The sequence below is a fragment of the Lepisosteus oculatus genome, chromosome 4 (genome assembly GCF_040954835.1).
Source record: "Lepisosteus oculatus isolate fLepOcu1 chromosome 4, fLepOcu1.hap2, whole genome shotgun sequence".
NCBI classification, from domain to species: Eukaryota; Metazoa; Chordata; class Actinopteri; order Semionotiformes; family Lepisosteidae; genus Lepisosteus; species Lepisosteus oculatus.
The window spans coordinates 10,886,069-10,901,214 of record NC_090699.1 but is presented as its reverse complement, the minus strand read 5'-3'; the positions used below and the strand labels follow the sequence as shown (position 1 = coordinate 10,901,214).

Here is a 15,146-nt window from a genome sequence, read left to right as displayed (position 1 = left end):
TTGTGGTCATCAGTTTAATGCGCTTTATTGACTTCGCGTGGTGTTCTGGTCTCTTTACCGGTGAGTTATGAAGATGAGATCTTCCCTTTTCTTCAGCCCGGCGTTTTAATCTTTTGGGGGAATATGGTCTGAGTTACGACAGTCACACGGAAATAATGTTCATACATATAATGTTCATTTCAACATGAGCTGGAACACAGCCACTATCCAGCCTCGTTACCGCAGTAGGTAGCGCGTCAGTCTCATAATCTGAAGGTCGTGAGTTCGATCCTCACACGGGGCAGGGATCATTCCTGTTTTGGGCTTTTCACAGATGGGGCGTGAGACGTTCACTCACACGCGTGTTCTTCACTTCCACGCTGAATACGAGATGTTAAGTCCGCGATAAACACGGTTCGATCCCTCGCTATGATGCTCGGTGTCCACTCACATGTTTTTAAAATAATGATACATCAGAGCAGCAGATAAACTCCGAGTGGTGAAGGTGTCTCCACCATCGGATCTTGTAAACCAGCAGTCAGCCCATCAGCTGCAGCACCTGGCTATAACCTCACGACACTGGCTCTGGTGTACTACCGAGGAGGGCTGGATATTTCTTCCAACAATAATAGAAGAAAAGACGGGCTCGTCCGGGATTTGAACCTGGGACCTCTCGCACCCAAAAGGTGAATCATTTAATCAATTAATAGTCAATTAACCATGAAGAGAGCAGGTTGGAGTGGAAATGATGCTGGAACGAGCCCGTGTTAGATACCTGTCTCCCCATTGGGAGGTAGTATTCACTACCAGTTTATGAGCGTCTTCACACATCCGAGAGCCGGTGAAAACACCATTTCCTCTCACCTGGCCCGTGCTCTGTCGGAAGGACTTCTTAACGCGTTTTAAAACTCAAAACCGAAGCTGAAATAATCGATTCCGAACGTGTTTGTAGCGTCTGTGGAGGAGCGGTAGAGGTACCACAGCTGAGAACACGTTTCTGAAGATAATCGAAATGAAACCCGTATGGACAACGGTTTACCTCGTGTCACAGTAAACTTCCTACTGAATAAAACCTGTAATTCAAATACGTAATGTTGTAGACTTTTTGAACATTTCCATGTACATGTAGACTTCTTTCATTAGTGCTCTAAGGAGACAACATGAGAGAAGCTGTGTCACCAGTGGGATTCGCCAGCCGGTGTCACTCTGGTATTTAAACTCGGACCTGTGATCGTCCTGGTTACTGTGCGGTTCCTGGGACTGGGAGTGTGTCCCTCCCCCGCCCTGAATTAGACGCTGGTCCGTCTCAGGTCTTTGGAAAAATCTCTACAGTCTCACTTGCTCAGGGTCAGAGGTGGACACACGTCTCATGTGGCCGGTTAGCTCAGTTGGTTAGAGCGTGGTGCTAATAACGCCAAGGTCGCGGGTTCGATCCCCGTACGGGCCACTGTCTCACCTTTTATACACCAGATACCCCAGGCGAACTGAACCGACTGCTTCGGATCGGGACCCAGACGGAGGCGGAAGGTCGTCAGAACCGAGGGCGGGACTTCTGTGGTGAACAGAAGAAAACCAAACCCACCGATCTTTCCATCAATTCAACAGTGAGAGACGTTCACTTATTTACAAACAGCAGATCGACAACGTCAGAATCCCATCTTAGTGTGTCCTGCATATTAAGTTACTAATTAAAAACATAATGTCAAATAATAAAGAATAAACTGAGCTTATTTTTGAGTCTGATCTAGGCTCAAGCAGGCGGCATGTTCTGGATTGCTGTTTCAGCTCTAACCGGAGACTGGAGTTTGTCTCATTTTCAATCACACATGAAACACTTTCACACACGAGGGGAAACAAGCGCGTGTGAGAAGAGTGGTTTGAACCCACGCCTCTAGTGAAGACCGTCAGTGGGATTAAAGACAAGCTTGTGCCCCGGTGCTCTTTTTAGAGGGGCTCCTTCCGGCACAGATTGACGATTGTTTAACATTTCACCATGAACGGGGCTCAAACTCCTGTAATTACTCACCCGTAAGAAGAGAAGTCATGTCATTGAACACGTGTCTAAGTAAACAATTCATAGAATTAACGTAAATTAACAATTCACGGAGTTAAAACGTTTTTTTTAATTAAAGTGAGGTAGTTAAAAAGTAATCTGTCTCCCCGTCGGGGAATCGAACCCCGGTCTCCCGCGTGACAGGCAGGGATACTCACCACTATACTAACGAGGAGAACGTCTCTGTAGCTGCTCGTTGGTCACTTACTGCTAACAGAAATGAGACTGAAAATGTGTAGAGATGATATACGAATCACCGTGTGCTTTCACTTGTCCCAAGCTCAGTTGAAAGAACTTTCCAGCGTTAGAAACCTCATGAATAACAACTGATTCTACACGTGTTAGTAGTGTGTGAGGAGGAGCAGTAGCACAGACAGGTGGAAAAGCAGATCTAGAAAAAGTGTTTTTTTTGCTAATTACACGCAAGTGGGAGACTCCCTCTCTGAAGAGTCCCGTCTCCCTGCAAGAGAGAAGACCAGTCAATCAGATGTACTCTAAAAAACCAACATGAGAAAATCGCAGTGTGTCAGGAGTCCTTTCATAAAAGCAGAAAACACGAGTAGTGCTGGACGTACGTTCTTGTAATCATGGAATAAGACAAGATTTGAGGCCGGGACCTCTCGCAACCGGATAGCAAACCCAAACCAACGAGCCGGAGAGGTCGTGAGTGCTCTGATTTCAAGTGTGTTTTCCATGAGTGTGCGATCGCACAGAAGACTCGTGAGAGATTTATTGTGCATGGGAGGGAGCTGATCTTTCACAGAGCGAGGGGGATTAGCTCAGATGGTAGAGCGCTCGCTTAGCATGCGAGAGGTAGCGGGATCGATGCCCGCATCCTCCAGCTTTTGCGCTCTATGTACTAGAGAGGACAGACACTCTCGGGATGGAATGATGAAAGTGGGAGAGGCTTTTCCCCCTTCACCCACGACACGATCCACACTCAGACTGCTTAGATATAACTCACAATTGCTTTTTACTCCTTTTCTGAACGTTGTTTGCCTGATGTACGTTTCAAAGTTTTGTGGTCATCAGTTTAATGCGCTTTATTGACTTCGCGTGGTGTTCTGGTCTCTTTACCGGTGAGTTATGAAGATGAGATCTTCCCTTTTCTTCAGCCCGGCGTTTTAATCTTTTGGGGGAATATGGTCTGAGTTACGACAGTCACACGGAAATAATGTTCATACATATAATGTTCATTTCAACATGAGCTGGAACACAGCCACTGTCCAGCCTCGTTAGCGCAGTAGGTAGCGCGTCAGTCTCATAATCTGAAGGTCGTGAGTTCGATCCTCACACGGGGCAGGGATCATTCCTGTTTTGGGCTTTTCACAGATGGGGCGTGAGACGTTCACTCACACGCGTGTTCTTCACTTCCACGCTGAATACGAGATGTTAAGTCCGCGATAAACACGGTTCGATCCCTCGCTATGATGCTCGGTGTCCACTCACATGTTTTTAAAATAATGATACATCAGAGCAGCAGATAAACTCCGAGTGGTGAAGGTGTCTCCACCATCGGATCTTGTAAACCAGCAGTCAGCCCATCAGCTGCAGCACCTGGCTATAACCTCACGACACTGGCTCTGGTGTACTACCGAGGAGGGCTGGATATTTCTTCCAACAATAATAGAAGAAAAGACGGGCTCGTCCGGGATTTGAACCTGGGACCTCTCGCACCCAAAAGGTGAATCATTTAATCAATTAATAGTCAATTAATCATGAAGAGAGCAGGTTGGAGTGGAAATGATGCTGGAACGAGCCCGTGTTAGATACCTGTCTCCCCATTGGGAGGTAGTATTCACTACCAGTTTATGAGCGTCTTTACACATCCGAGAGCCGGTGAAAACACCATTTCCTCTCACCTGGCCCGTGCTCTGTCGGAAGGACTTCTTAACGCGTTTTAAAACTCAAAACCGAAGCTGAAATAATCGATTCCGAACGTGTTTGTAGCGTCTGTGGAGGAGCGGTAGAGGTACCACAGCTGAGAACACGTTTCTGAAGATAATCGAAATGAAACCCGTATGGACACCGGTTTACCTCGTGTCACAGTAAACTTCCTACTGAATAAAACCTGTAATTCAAATACGTAATGTTGTAGACTTTTTGAACATTTCCATGTACATGTAGACTTCTTTCATTAGTGCTCTAAGGAGACAACATGAGAGAAGCTGTGTCACCAGTGGGATTCGCCAGCCGGTGTCACTCTGGTATTTAAACTCGGACCTGTGATCGTCCTGGTTACTGTGCGGTTCCTGGGACTGGGAGTGTGTCCCTCCTCCGCCCTGAATTAGACGCTGGTCCGTCTCAGGTCTTTGGAAAAATCTCTACAGTCTCACTTGCTCAGGGTCAGAGGTGGACACATGTCTCATGTGGCCGGTTAGCTCAGTTGGTTAGAGCGTGGTGCTAATAACGCCAAGGTCGTGGGTTCGATCCCCGTACGGGCCACTGTCTCACCTTTTATACACCAGATACCCCAGGCGAACTGAACCGACTGCTTCGGATCGGGACCCAGACGGAGGCGGAAGGTCGTCAGAACCGAGGGCGGGACTTCTGTGGTGAACAGAAGAAAACCAAACCCACCGATCTTTCCATCAATTCAACAGTGAGAGACGTTCACTTATTTACAAACAGCAGATCGACAACGTCAGAATCCCATCTTAGTGTGTCCTGCATATTAAGTTACTAATTAAAAACATAATGTCAAATAATAAAGAATAAACTGAGCTTATTTTTGAGTCTGATCTAGGCTCAAGCAGGCGGCATGTTCTGGATTGCTGTTTCAGCTCTAACCGGAGACTGGAGTTTGTCTCATTTTCAATCACACATGAAACACTTTCACACACGAGGGGAAACAAGCGCGTGTGAGAAGAGTGGTTTGAACCCACGCCTCTAGTGAAGACCGTCAGTGGGATTAAAGACAAGCTTGTGCCCCGGTGCTCTTTTTAGAGGGGCTCCTTCCGGCACAGATTGACGATTGTTTAACATTTCACCATGAACGGGGCTCAAACTCCTGTAATTACTCACCCGTAAGAAGAGAAGTCATGTCATTGAACACGTGTCTAAGTAATCAATTCATAGAATTAACGTAAATTAACAATTAACGGAGTTAAAACGTTTTTTTTTAATTAAAGTGAGGTAGTTAAAAAGTAACCTGTCTCCCCGTCGGGGAATCGAACCCCGGTCTCCCGCGTGACAGGCGGGGATACTCACCACTATACTAACGAGTTGTACGTCTCTGTAGCTGCTCGTTGGTCACTTACTGCTAACAGAAATGAGACTGAAATTGGGTAGAGATGAAATACGAATCACCGTGTGCTTTCACTTGTCCCAAGCTCAGTTGAAAGAACTTTCCAGCGTTAGAAACCTCATGAATAACAACTGATTCTACACGTGTTAGTAGTGTGTGAGGAGGAGCAGTAGCACAGACAGGTGGAAAAGCAGATCTAGAAAAAGTGTTTTTTCTGCTAATTACACGCAAGTGGGAGACTCCCTCTCTGAAGAGTCCCGTCTCCCTGCAAGAGAGAAGACCAGTCAATCAGATGTACTCTAAAAAACCAACATGAGAAAATCGCAGTGTGTCAGGAGTCCTTTCATAAAAGCAGAAAACACGAGTAGTGCTGGACGTACGTTCTTGTAATCATGGAATAAGACAAGATTTGAGGCCGGGACCTCTCGCAACCGGATAGCAAACCCAAACCAACGAGCCGGAGAGGTCGTGAGTGCTCTGATTTCAAGTGTGTTTTCCATGAGTGTGCGATCGCACAGAAGACTCGTGAGAGATTTATTGTGCATGGGAGGGAGCTGATCTTTCACAGAGTGAGGGGGATTAGCTCAGATGGTAGAGCGCTCGCTTAGCATGTGAGAAGTAGCGGGATCGATGCCCGCATCCTCCAGCTTTTGCGCTCTATGTACTAGAGAGGACAGACACTCTCGGGATGGAATGATGAAAGTGGGAGAGGCTTTTCCCCCTTCACCCACGACACGATCCACACTCAGACTGCTTAGATATAACTCACAATTGCTTTTTACTCCTTTTCTGAACGTTGTTTGCCTGATGTACGTTTCAAAGTTTTGTGGTCATCAGTTTAATGCGCTTTATTGACTTCGCGTGGTGTTCTGGTCTCTTTACCGGTGAGTTATGAAGATGAGATCTTCCCTTTTCTTCAGCCCGGCGTTTTAATCTTTTGGGGGAATATGGTCTGAGTTACGACAGTCACACGGAAATAATGTTCATATATATAATGTTCATTTCAACATGAGCTGGAACACAGCCACTATCCAGCCTCGTTAGCGCAGTAGGTAGCGCGTCAGTCTCATAATCTGAAGGTCGTGAATTCGATCCTCACACGGGGCAGGGATCATTCCTGTTTTGGGCTTTTCACAGATGGGGCGTGAGACGTTCACTCACACGCGTGTTCTTCACTTCCACGCTGAATACGAGATGTTAAGTCCGCGATAAACACGGTTCGATCCCTCGCTATGATGCTCGGTGTCCACTCACATGTTTTTAAAATAATGATACATCAGAGCAGCAGATAAACTCCGAGTGGTGAAGGTGTCTCCACCATCGGATCTTGTAAACCAGCAGTCAGCCCATCAGCTGCAGCACCTGGCTATAACCTCACGACACTGGCTCTGGTGTACTACCGAGGAGGGCTGGATATTTCTTCCAACAATAATAGAAGAAAAGACGGGCTCGTCCGGGATTTGAACCTGGGACCTCTCGCACCCAAAAGGTGAATCATTTAATCAATTAATAGTCAATTAACCATGAAGAGAGCAGGTTGGAGTGGAAATGATGCTGGAACGAGCCCGTGTTAGATACCTGTCTCCCCATTGGGAGGTAGTATTCACTACCAGTTTATGAGCGTCTTTACACATCCGAGAGCCGGTGAAAACACCATTTCCTCTCACCTGGCCCGTGCTCTGTCGGAAGGACTTCTTAACGCGTTTTAAAACTCAAAACCGAAGCTGAAATAATCGATTCCGAACGTGTTTGTAGCGTCTGTGGAGGAGCGGTAGAGGTACCACAGCTGAGAACACGTTTCTGAAGATAATCGAAATGAAACCCGTATGGACACCGGTTTACCTCGTGTCACAGTAAACTTCCTACTGAATAAAACCTGTAATTCAAATACGTAATGTTGTAGACTTTTTGAACATTTCCATGTACATGTAGACTTCTTTCATTAGTGCTCTAAGGAGACAACATGAGAGAAGCTGTGTCACCAGTGGGATTCGCCAGCCGGTGTCACTCTGGTATTTAAACTCGGACCTGTGATCGTCCTGGTTACTGTGCGGTTCCTGGGACTGGGAGTGTGTCCCTCCCCCGCCCTGAATTAGACGCTGGTCCGTCTCAGGTCTTTGGAAAAATCTCTACAGTCTCACTTGCTCAGGGTCAGAGGTGGACACACGTCTCATGTGGCCGGTTAGCTCAGTTGGTTAGAGCGTGGTGCTAATAACGCCAAGGTCGCGGGTTCGATCCCCGTACGGGCCACTGTCTCACCTTTTATACACCAGATACCCCAGGCGAACTGAACCGACTGCTTCGGATCGGGACCCAGACGGAGGCGGAAGGTCGTCAGAACCGAGGGCGGGACTTCTGTGGTGAACAGAAGAAAACCAAACCCACCGATCTTTCCATCAATTCAACAGTGAGAGACGTTCACTTATTTACAAACAGCAGATCGACAACGTCAGAATCCCATCTTAGTGTGTCCTGCATATTAAGTTACTAATTAAAAACATAATGTCAAATAATAAAGAATAAACTGAGCTTATTTTTGAGTCTGATCTAGGCTCAAGCAGGCGGCATGTTCTGGATTGCTGTTTCAGCTCTAACCGGAGACTGGAGTTTGTCTCATTTTCAATCACACATGAAACACTTTCACACACGAGGGGAAACAAGCGCGTGTGAGAAGAGTGGTTTGAACCCACGCCTCTAGTGAAGACCGTCAGTGGGATTAAAGACAAGCTTGTGCCCCGGTGCTCTTTTTAGAGGGGCTCCTTCCGGCACAGATTGACAATTGTTTAACATTTCACCATGAACGGGGCTCAAACTCCTGTAATTACTCACCCGTAAGAAGAGAAGTCATGTCATTGAACACGTGTCTAAGTAAACAATTCATAGAATTAACGTAAATTAACAATTCACGGAGTTAAAACGTTTTTTTTAATTAAAGTGAGGTAGTTAAAAAGTAATCTGTCTCCCCGTCGGGGAATCGAACCCCGGTCTCCCGCGTGACAGGCGGGGATACTCACCACTATACTAACGAGGAGTACGTCTCAGTTGCTGCTCGTTGGTCAGTTACTGCTAACAGAAATGAGACTGAAAATGTGTAGAGATGATATACGAATCACCGTGTGCTTTCACTTGTCCCAAGCTCAGTTGAAAGAACTTTCCAGCGTTAGAAACCTCATGAATAACAACTGATTCTACACGTGTTAGTACTGTGTGAGGAGGAGCAGTAGCACAGACAGGTGGAAAAGCAGATCTAGAAAAAGTGTTTTTTCTGCTAATTACACGCAAGTGGGAGACTCCCTCTCTGAAGAGTCCCGTCTCCCTGCAAGAGAGAAGACCAGTCAATCAGATGTACTCTAAAAAACCAACATGAGAAAATCGCAGTGTGTCAGGAGTCCTTTCATAAAAGCAGAAAACACGAGTAGTGCTGGACGTACGTTCTTGTAATCATGGAATAAGACAAGATTTGAGGCCGGGACCTCTCGCAACCGGATAGCAAACCCAAACCAACGAGCCGGAGAGGTCGTGAGTGCTCTGATTTCAAGTGTGTTTTCCATGAGTGTGCGATCGCACAGAAGACTCGTGAGAGATTTATTGTGCATGGGAGGGAGCTGATCTTTCACAGAGCGAGGGGGATTAGCTCAGATGGTAGAGCGCTCGCTTAGCATGCGAGAGGTAGCGGGATCGATGCCCGCATCCTCCAGCTTTTGCGCTCTATGTACTAGAGAGGACAGACACTCTCGGGATGGAATGATGAAAGTGGGAGAGGCTTTTCCCCCTTCACCCACGACACGATCCACACTCAGACTGCTTAGATATAACTCACAATTGCTTTTTACTCCTTTTCTGAACGTTGTTTGCCTGATGTACGTTTCAAAGTTTTGTGGTCATCAGTTTAATGCGCTTTATTGACTTCGCGTGGTGTTCTGGTCTCTTTACCGGTGAGTTATGAAGATGAGATCTTCCCTTTTCTTCAGCCCGGCGTTTTAATCTTTTGGGGGAATATGGTCTGAGTTACGACAGTCACACGGAAATAATGTTCATACATATAATGTTCATTTCAACATGAGCTGGAACACAGCCACTGTCCAGCCTCGTTAGCGCAGTAGGTAGCGCGTCAGTCTCATAATCTGAAGGTCGTGAGTTCGATCCTCACACGGGGCAGGGATCATTCCTGTTTTGGGCTTTTCACAGATGGGGCGTGAGACGTTCACTCACACGCGTGTTCTTCACTTCCACGCTGAATACGAGATGTTAAGTCCGCGATAAACACGGTTCGATCCCTCGCTATGATGCTCGGTGTCCACTCACATGTTTTTAAAATAATGATACATCAGAGCAGCAGATAAACTCCGAGTGGTGAAGGTGTCTCCACCATCGGATCTTGTAAACCAGCAGTCAGCCCATCAGCTGCAGCACCTGGCTATAACCTCACGACACTGGCTCTGGTGTACTACCGAGGAGGGCTGGATATTTCTTCCAACAATAATAGAAGAAAAGACGGGCTCGTCCGGGATTTGAACCTGGGACCTCTCGCACCCAAAAGGTGAATCATTTAATCAATTAATAGTCAATTAACCATGAAGAGAGCAGGTTGGAGTGGAAATGATGCTGGAACGAGCCCGTGTTAGATACCTGTCTCCCCATTGGGAGGTAGTATTCACTACCAGTTTATGAGCGTCTTTACACATCCGAGAGCCGGTGAAAACACCATTTCCTCTCACCTGGCCCGTGCTCTGTCGGAAGGACTTCTTAACGCGTTTTAAAACTCAAAACCGAAGCTGAAATAATCGATTCCGAACGTGTTTGTAGCGTCTGTGGAGGAGCGGTAGAGGTACCACAGCTGAGAACACGTTTCTGAAGATAATCGAAATGAAACCCGTATGGACACCGGTTTACCTCGTGTCACAGTAAACTTCCTACTGAATAAAACCTGTAATTCAAATACGTAATGTTGTAGACTTTTTGAACATTTCCATGTACATGTAGACTTCTTTCATTAGTGCTCTAAGGAGACAACATGAGAGAAGCTGTGTCACCAGTGGGATTCGCCAGCCGGTGTCACTCTGGTATTTAAACTCGGACCTGTGATCGTCCTGGTTACTGTGCGGTTCCTGGGACTGGGAGTGTGTCCCTCCCCCGCCCTGAATTAGACGCTGGTCCGTCTCAGGTCTTTGGAAAAATCTCTACAGTCTCACTTGCTCAGGGTCAGAGGTGGACACACCTCTCATGTGGCTGGTTAGCTCAGTTGGTTAGAGCGTGGTGCTAATAACGCCAAGGTCGCGGGTTCAATCCCCGTACGGGCCACTGTCTCACCTTTTATACACCAGATACCCCAGGCGAACTGAACCGACTGCTTCGGATCGGGACCCAGACGGAGGCGGAAGGTCGTCAGAACCGAGGGCGGGACTTCTGTGGTGAACAGAAGAAAACCAAACCCACCGATCTTTCCATCAATTCAACAGTGAGAGACGTTCACTTATTTACAAACAGCAGATCGACAACGTCAGAATCCCATCTTAGTGTGTCCTGCATATTAAGTTACTAATTAAAAACATAATGTCAAATAATAAAGAATAAACTGAGCTTATTTTTGAGTCTGATCTAGGCTCAAGCAGGCGGCATGTTCTGGATTGCTGTTTCAGCTCTAACCGGAGACTGGAGTTTGTCTCATTTTCAATCACACATGAAACACTTTCACACACGAGGGGAAACAAGCGCGTGTGAGAAGAGTGGTTTGAACCCACGCCTCTAGTGAAGACCGTCAGTGGGATTAAAGACAAGCTTGTGCCCCGGTGCTCTTTTTAGAGGGGCTCCTTCCGGCACAGATTGACGATTGTTTAACATTTCACCATGAACGGGGCTCAAACTCCTGTAATTACTCACCCGTAAGAAGAGAAGTCATGTCATTGAACACGTGTCTAAGTAATCAATTCATAGAATTAACGTAAATTAACAATTCACGGAGTTAAAACGTTTTTTTTTTTAATTAAAGTGAGGTAGTTAAAAAGTAACCTGTCTCCCCTTCGGGGAATCGAACCCCGGTCTCCCACGTGACAGGCGGGGATACTCACCACTATACTAACGAGGAGTACGTCTCTGTAGCTGCTCGTTGGTCACTTACTGCTAACAGAAATGAGACTGAAATTGGGTAGAGATGAAATACGAATCACCGTGTGCTTTCACTTGTCCCAAGCTCAGTTGAAAGAACTTTCCAGCGTTAGAAACCTCATGAATAACAACTGATTCTACACGTGTTAGTAGTGTGTGAGGAGGAGCAGTAGCACAGACAGGTGGAAAAGCAGATCTAGAAAAAGTGTTTTTTCTGCTAATTACACGCAAGTGGGAGACTCCCTCTCTGAAGAGTCCCGTCTCCCTGCAAGAGAGAAGACCAGTCAATCAGATGTACTCTAAAAAACCAACATGAGAAAATCGCAGTGTGTCAGGAGTCCTTTCATAAAAGCAGAAAACACGAGTAGTGCTGGACGTACGTTCTTGTAATCATGGAATAAGACAAGATTTGAGGCCGGGACCTCTCGCAACCGGATAGCAAACCCAAACCAACGAGCCGGAGAGGTCGTGAGTGCTCTGATTTCAAGTGTGTTTTCCATGAGTGTGCGATCGCACAGAAGACTCGTGAGAGATTTATTGTGCATGGGAGGGAGCTGATCTTTCACAGAGCGAGGGGGATTAGCTCAGATGGTAGAGCGCTCGCTTAGCATGCGAGAGGTAGCGGGATCGATGCCCGCATCCTCCAGCTTTTGCGCTCTATGTACTAGAGAGGACAGACACTCTCGGGATGGAATGATGAAAGTGGGAGAGGCTTTTCCCCCTTCACCCACGACACGATCCACACTCAGACTGCTTAGATATAACTCACAATTGCTTTTTACTCCTTTTCTGAACGTTGTTTGCCTGATGTACGTTTCAAAGTTTTGTGGTCATCAGTTTAATGCGCTTTATTGACTTCGCGTGGTGTTCTGGTCTCTTTACCGGTGAGTTATGAAGATGAGATCTTCCCTTTTCTTCAGCCCGGCGTTTTAATCTTTTGGGGGAATATGGTCTGAGTTACGACAGTCACACGGAAATAATGTTCATACATATAATGTTCATTTCAACATGAGCTGGAACACAGCCACTGTCCAGCCTCGTTAGCGCAGTAGGTAGCGCGTCAGTCTCATAATCTGAAGGCCGTGAGTTCGATCCTCACACGGGGCAGGGATCATTCCTGTTTTGGGCTTTTCACAGATGGGGCGTGAGACGTTCACTCACACGCGTGTTCTTCACTTCCACGCTGAATACGAGATGTTAAGTCCGCGATAAACACGGTTCGATCCCTCGCTATGATGCTCGGTGTCCACTCACATGTTTTTAAAATAATGATACATCAGAGCAGCAGATAAACTCCGAGTGGTGAAGGTGTCTCCACCATCGGATCTTGTAAACCAGCAGTCAGCCCATCAGCTGCAGCACCTGGCTATAACCTCACGACACTGGCTCTGGTGTACTACCGAGGAGGGCTGGATATTTCTTCCAACAATAATAGAAGAAAAGACGGGCTCGTCCGGGATTTGAACCTGGGACCTCTCGCACCCAAAAGGTGAATCATTTAATCAATTAATAGTCAATTAACCATGAAGAGAGCAGGTTGGAGTGGAAATGATGCTGGAACGAGCCCGTGTTAGATACCTGTCTCCCCATTGGGAGGTAGTATTCACTACCAGTTTATGAGCGTCTTTACACATCCGAGAGCCGGTGAAAACACCATTTCCTCTCACCTGGCCCGTGCTCTGTCGGAAGGACTTCTTAACGCGTTTTAAAACTCAAAACCGAAGCTGAAATAATCGATTCCGAACGTGTTTGTAGCGTCTGTGGAGGAGCGGTAGAGGTACCACAGCTGAGAACACGTTTCTGAAGATAATCGAAATGAAACCCGTATGGACACCGGTTTACCTCGTGTCACAGTAAACTTCCTACTGAATAAAACCTGTAATTCAAATACGTAATGTTGTAGACTTTTTGAACATTTCCATGTACATGTAGACTTCTTTCATTAGTGCTCTAAGGAGACAACATGAGAGAAGCTGTGTCACCAGTGGGATTCGCCAGCCGGTGTCACTCTGGTATTTAAACTCGGACCTGTGATCGTCCTGGTTACTGTGCGGTTCCTGGGACTGGGAGTGTGTCCCTCCCCCGCCCTGAATTAGACGCTGGTCCGTCTCAGGTCTTTGGAAAAATCTCTACAGTCTCACTTGCTCAGGGTCAGAGGTGGACACACGTCTCATGTGGCCGGTTAGCTCAGTTGGTTAGAGCGTGGTGCTAATAACGCCAAGGTCGCGGGTTCGATCCCCGTACGGGCCAGTGTCTCACCTTTTATACACCAGATACCCCAAGCGAACTGAACCGACTGCTTCGGATCGGGACACAGACGGAGGCGGCGGGTCGTCAGAACCGAGGGCGGGACTTCTGTGGTGAACAGAAGAAAACCAAACCCACCGATCTTTCCATCAATTCAACAGTGAGAGACGTTCACTTATTTACAAACAGCAGATCGACAACGTCAGAATCCCATCTTAGTGTGTCCTGCATATTAAGTTACTAATTAAAAACATAATGTCAAATAATAAAGAATAAACTGAGCTTATTTTTGAGTCTGATCTAGGCTCAAGCAGGCGGCATGTTCTGGATTGCTGTTTCAGCTCTAACCGGAGACTGGAGTTTGTCTCATTTTCAATCACACATGAAACACTTTCACACACGAGGGGAAACAAGCGCGTGTGAGAAGAGTGGTTTGAACCCACGCCTCTAGTGAAGACCGTCAGTGGGATTAAAGACAAGCTTGTGCCCCGGTGCTCTTTTTAGAGGGGCTCCTTCCGGCACAGATTGACGATTGTTTAACATTTCACCATGAACGGGGCTCAAACTCCTGTAATTACTCACCCGTAAGAAGAGAAGTCATGTCATTGAACACGTGTCTAAGTAAACAATTCATAGAATTAACGTAAATTAACAATTCACGGAGTTAAAACGTTTTTTTTAATTAAAGTGAGGTAGTTAAAAAGTAATCTGTCTCCCCGTCGGGGAATCGAACTCCGGTCTCCCGCGTGACAGGCGGGGATACTCACCACTATACTAACGAGGAGTACGTCTCAGTTGCTGCTCGTTGGTCAGTTACTGCTAACAGAAATGAGACTGAAAATGTGTAGAGATGATATACGAATCACCGTGTGCTTTCACTTGTCCCAAGCTCAGTTGAAAGAACTTTCCAGCGTTAGAAACCTCATGAATAACAACTGATTCTACACGTGTTAGTAGTGTGTGAGGAGGAGCAGTAGCACAGACAGGTGGAAAAGCAGATCTAGAAAAAGTGTTTTTTCTGCTAATTACACGCAAGTGGGAGACTCCCTCTCTGAAGAGTCCCGTCTCCCTGCAAGAGAGAAGACCAGTCAATCAGATGTACTCTAAAAAACCAACATGAGAAAATCGCAGTGTGTCAGGAGTCCTTTCATAAAAGCAGAAAACACGAGTAGTGCTGGACGTACGTTCTTGTAATCATGGAATAAGACAAGATTTGAGGCCGGGACCTCTCGCAACCGGATAGCAAACCCAAACCAACGAGCCGGAGAGGTCGTGAGTGCTCTGATTTCAAGTGTGTTTTCCATGAGTGTGCGATCGCACAGAAGACTCGTGAGAGATTTATTGTGCATGGGAGGGAGCTGATCTTTCACAGAGCGAGGGGGATTAGCTCAGATGGTAGAGCGCTCGCTTAGCATGCGAGAGGTAGCGGGATCGATGCCTGCATCCTCCAGCTTTTGCGCTCTATGTACTAGAGAGGACAGACACTCTCGGGATGGAATGATGAAAGTGGGAGAG

General features: G+C 46.7%; 17 non-coding genes across 17 annotated transcripts; 14 read left to right on the top strand and 3 right to left on the bottom strand.

The window, feature by feature from the left end:
- The first annotated feature begins 210 nt into the window (after nt 1-210).
- Nucleotides 211-283, top strand: trnam-cau (transfer RNA methionine (anticodon CAU)). The gene has a single exon. It is a non-coding gene; the product is annotated as a tRNA-Met (tRNA).
- A 1,069-nt stretch (nt 284-1,352) lies between these two features.
- trnai-aau (transfer RNA isoleucine (anticodon AAU)) lies at nt 1,353-1,426 on the top strand. The gene has a single exon. It is a non-coding gene; the product is annotated as a tRNA-Ile (tRNA).
- Nucleotides 1,427-2,135: 709 nt separating this feature from the next.
- trnad-guc (transfer RNA aspartic acid (anticodon GUC)) lies at nt 2,136-2,207 on the bottom strand. The gene has a single exon. It is a non-coding gene; the product is annotated as a tRNA-Asp (tRNA).
- A 593-nt stretch (nt 2,208-2,800) lies between these two features.
- trnaa-agc (transfer RNA alanine (anticodon AGC)) lies at nt 2,801-2,873 on the top strand. The gene has a single exon. It is a non-coding gene; the product is annotated as a tRNA-Ala (tRNA).
- A 388-nt stretch (nt 2,874-3,261) lies between these two features.
- On the top strand, nt 3,262-3,334 carry trnam-cau (transfer RNA methionine (anticodon CAU)). Its single transcript has one exon. It is a non-coding gene; the product is annotated as a tRNA-Met (tRNA).
- A 1,069-nt stretch (nt 3,335-4,403) lies between these two features.
- trnai-aau (transfer RNA isoleucine (anticodon AAU)) lies at nt 4,404-4,477 on the top strand. The gene has a single exon. It is a non-coding gene; the product is annotated as a tRNA-Ile (tRNA).
- Nucleotides 4,478-6,313: 1,836 nt separating this feature from the next.
- On the top strand, nt 6,314-6,386 carry trnam-cau (transfer RNA methionine (anticodon CAU)). The gene has a single exon. It is a non-coding gene; the product is annotated as a tRNA-Met (tRNA).
- A 1,069-nt stretch (nt 6,387-7,455) lies between these two features.
- On the top strand, nt 7,456-7,529 carry trnai-aau (transfer RNA isoleucine (anticodon AAU)). Its single transcript has one exon. It is a non-coding gene; the product is annotated as a tRNA-Ile (tRNA).
- A 709-nt stretch (nt 7,530-8,238) lies between these two features.
- On the bottom strand, nt 8,239-8,310 carry trnad-guc (transfer RNA aspartic acid (anticodon GUC)). The gene has a single exon. It is a non-coding gene; the product is annotated as a tRNA-Asp (tRNA).
- A 593-nt stretch (nt 8,311-8,903) lies between these two features.
- trnaa-agc (transfer RNA alanine (anticodon AGC)) lies at nt 8,904-8,976 on the top strand. Its single transcript has one exon. It is a non-coding gene; the product is annotated as a tRNA-Ala (tRNA).
- A 388-nt stretch (nt 8,977-9,364) lies between these two features.
- trnam-cau (transfer RNA methionine (anticodon CAU)) lies at nt 9,365-9,437 on the top strand. Its single transcript has one exon. It is a non-coding gene; the product is annotated as a tRNA-Met (tRNA).
- A 1,069-nt stretch (nt 9,438-10,506) lies between these two features.
- On the top strand, nt 10,507-10,580 carry trnai-aau (transfer RNA isoleucine (anticodon AAU)). Its single transcript has one exon. It is a non-coding gene; the product is annotated as a tRNA-Ile (tRNA).
- A 1,377-nt stretch (nt 10,581-11,957) lies between these two features.
- trnaa-agc (transfer RNA alanine (anticodon AGC)) lies at nt 11,958-12,030 on the top strand. The gene has a single exon. It is a non-coding gene; the product is annotated as a tRNA-Ala (tRNA).
- A 388-nt stretch (nt 12,031-12,418) lies between these two features.
- trnam-cau (transfer RNA methionine (anticodon CAU)) lies at nt 12,419-12,491 on the top strand. Its single transcript has one exon. It is a non-coding gene; the product is annotated as a tRNA-Met (tRNA).
- Nucleotides 12,492-13,560: 1,069 nt separating this feature from the next.
- Nucleotides 13,561-13,634, top strand: trnai-aau (transfer RNA isoleucine (anticodon AAU)). Its single transcript has one exon. It is a non-coding gene; the product is annotated as a tRNA-Ile (tRNA).
- Nucleotides 13,635-14,343: 709 nt separating this feature from the next.
- On the bottom strand, nt 14,344-14,415 carry trnad-guc (transfer RNA aspartic acid (anticodon GUC)). The gene has a single exon. It is a non-coding gene; the product is annotated as a tRNA-Asp (tRNA).
- Nucleotides 14,416-15,008: 593 nt separating this feature from the next.
- Nucleotides 15,009-15,081, top strand: trnaa-agc (transfer RNA alanine (anticodon AGC)). The gene has a single exon. It is a non-coding gene; the product is annotated as a tRNA-Ala (tRNA).
- Nucleotides 15,082-15,146: the final 65 nt, after the last annotated feature.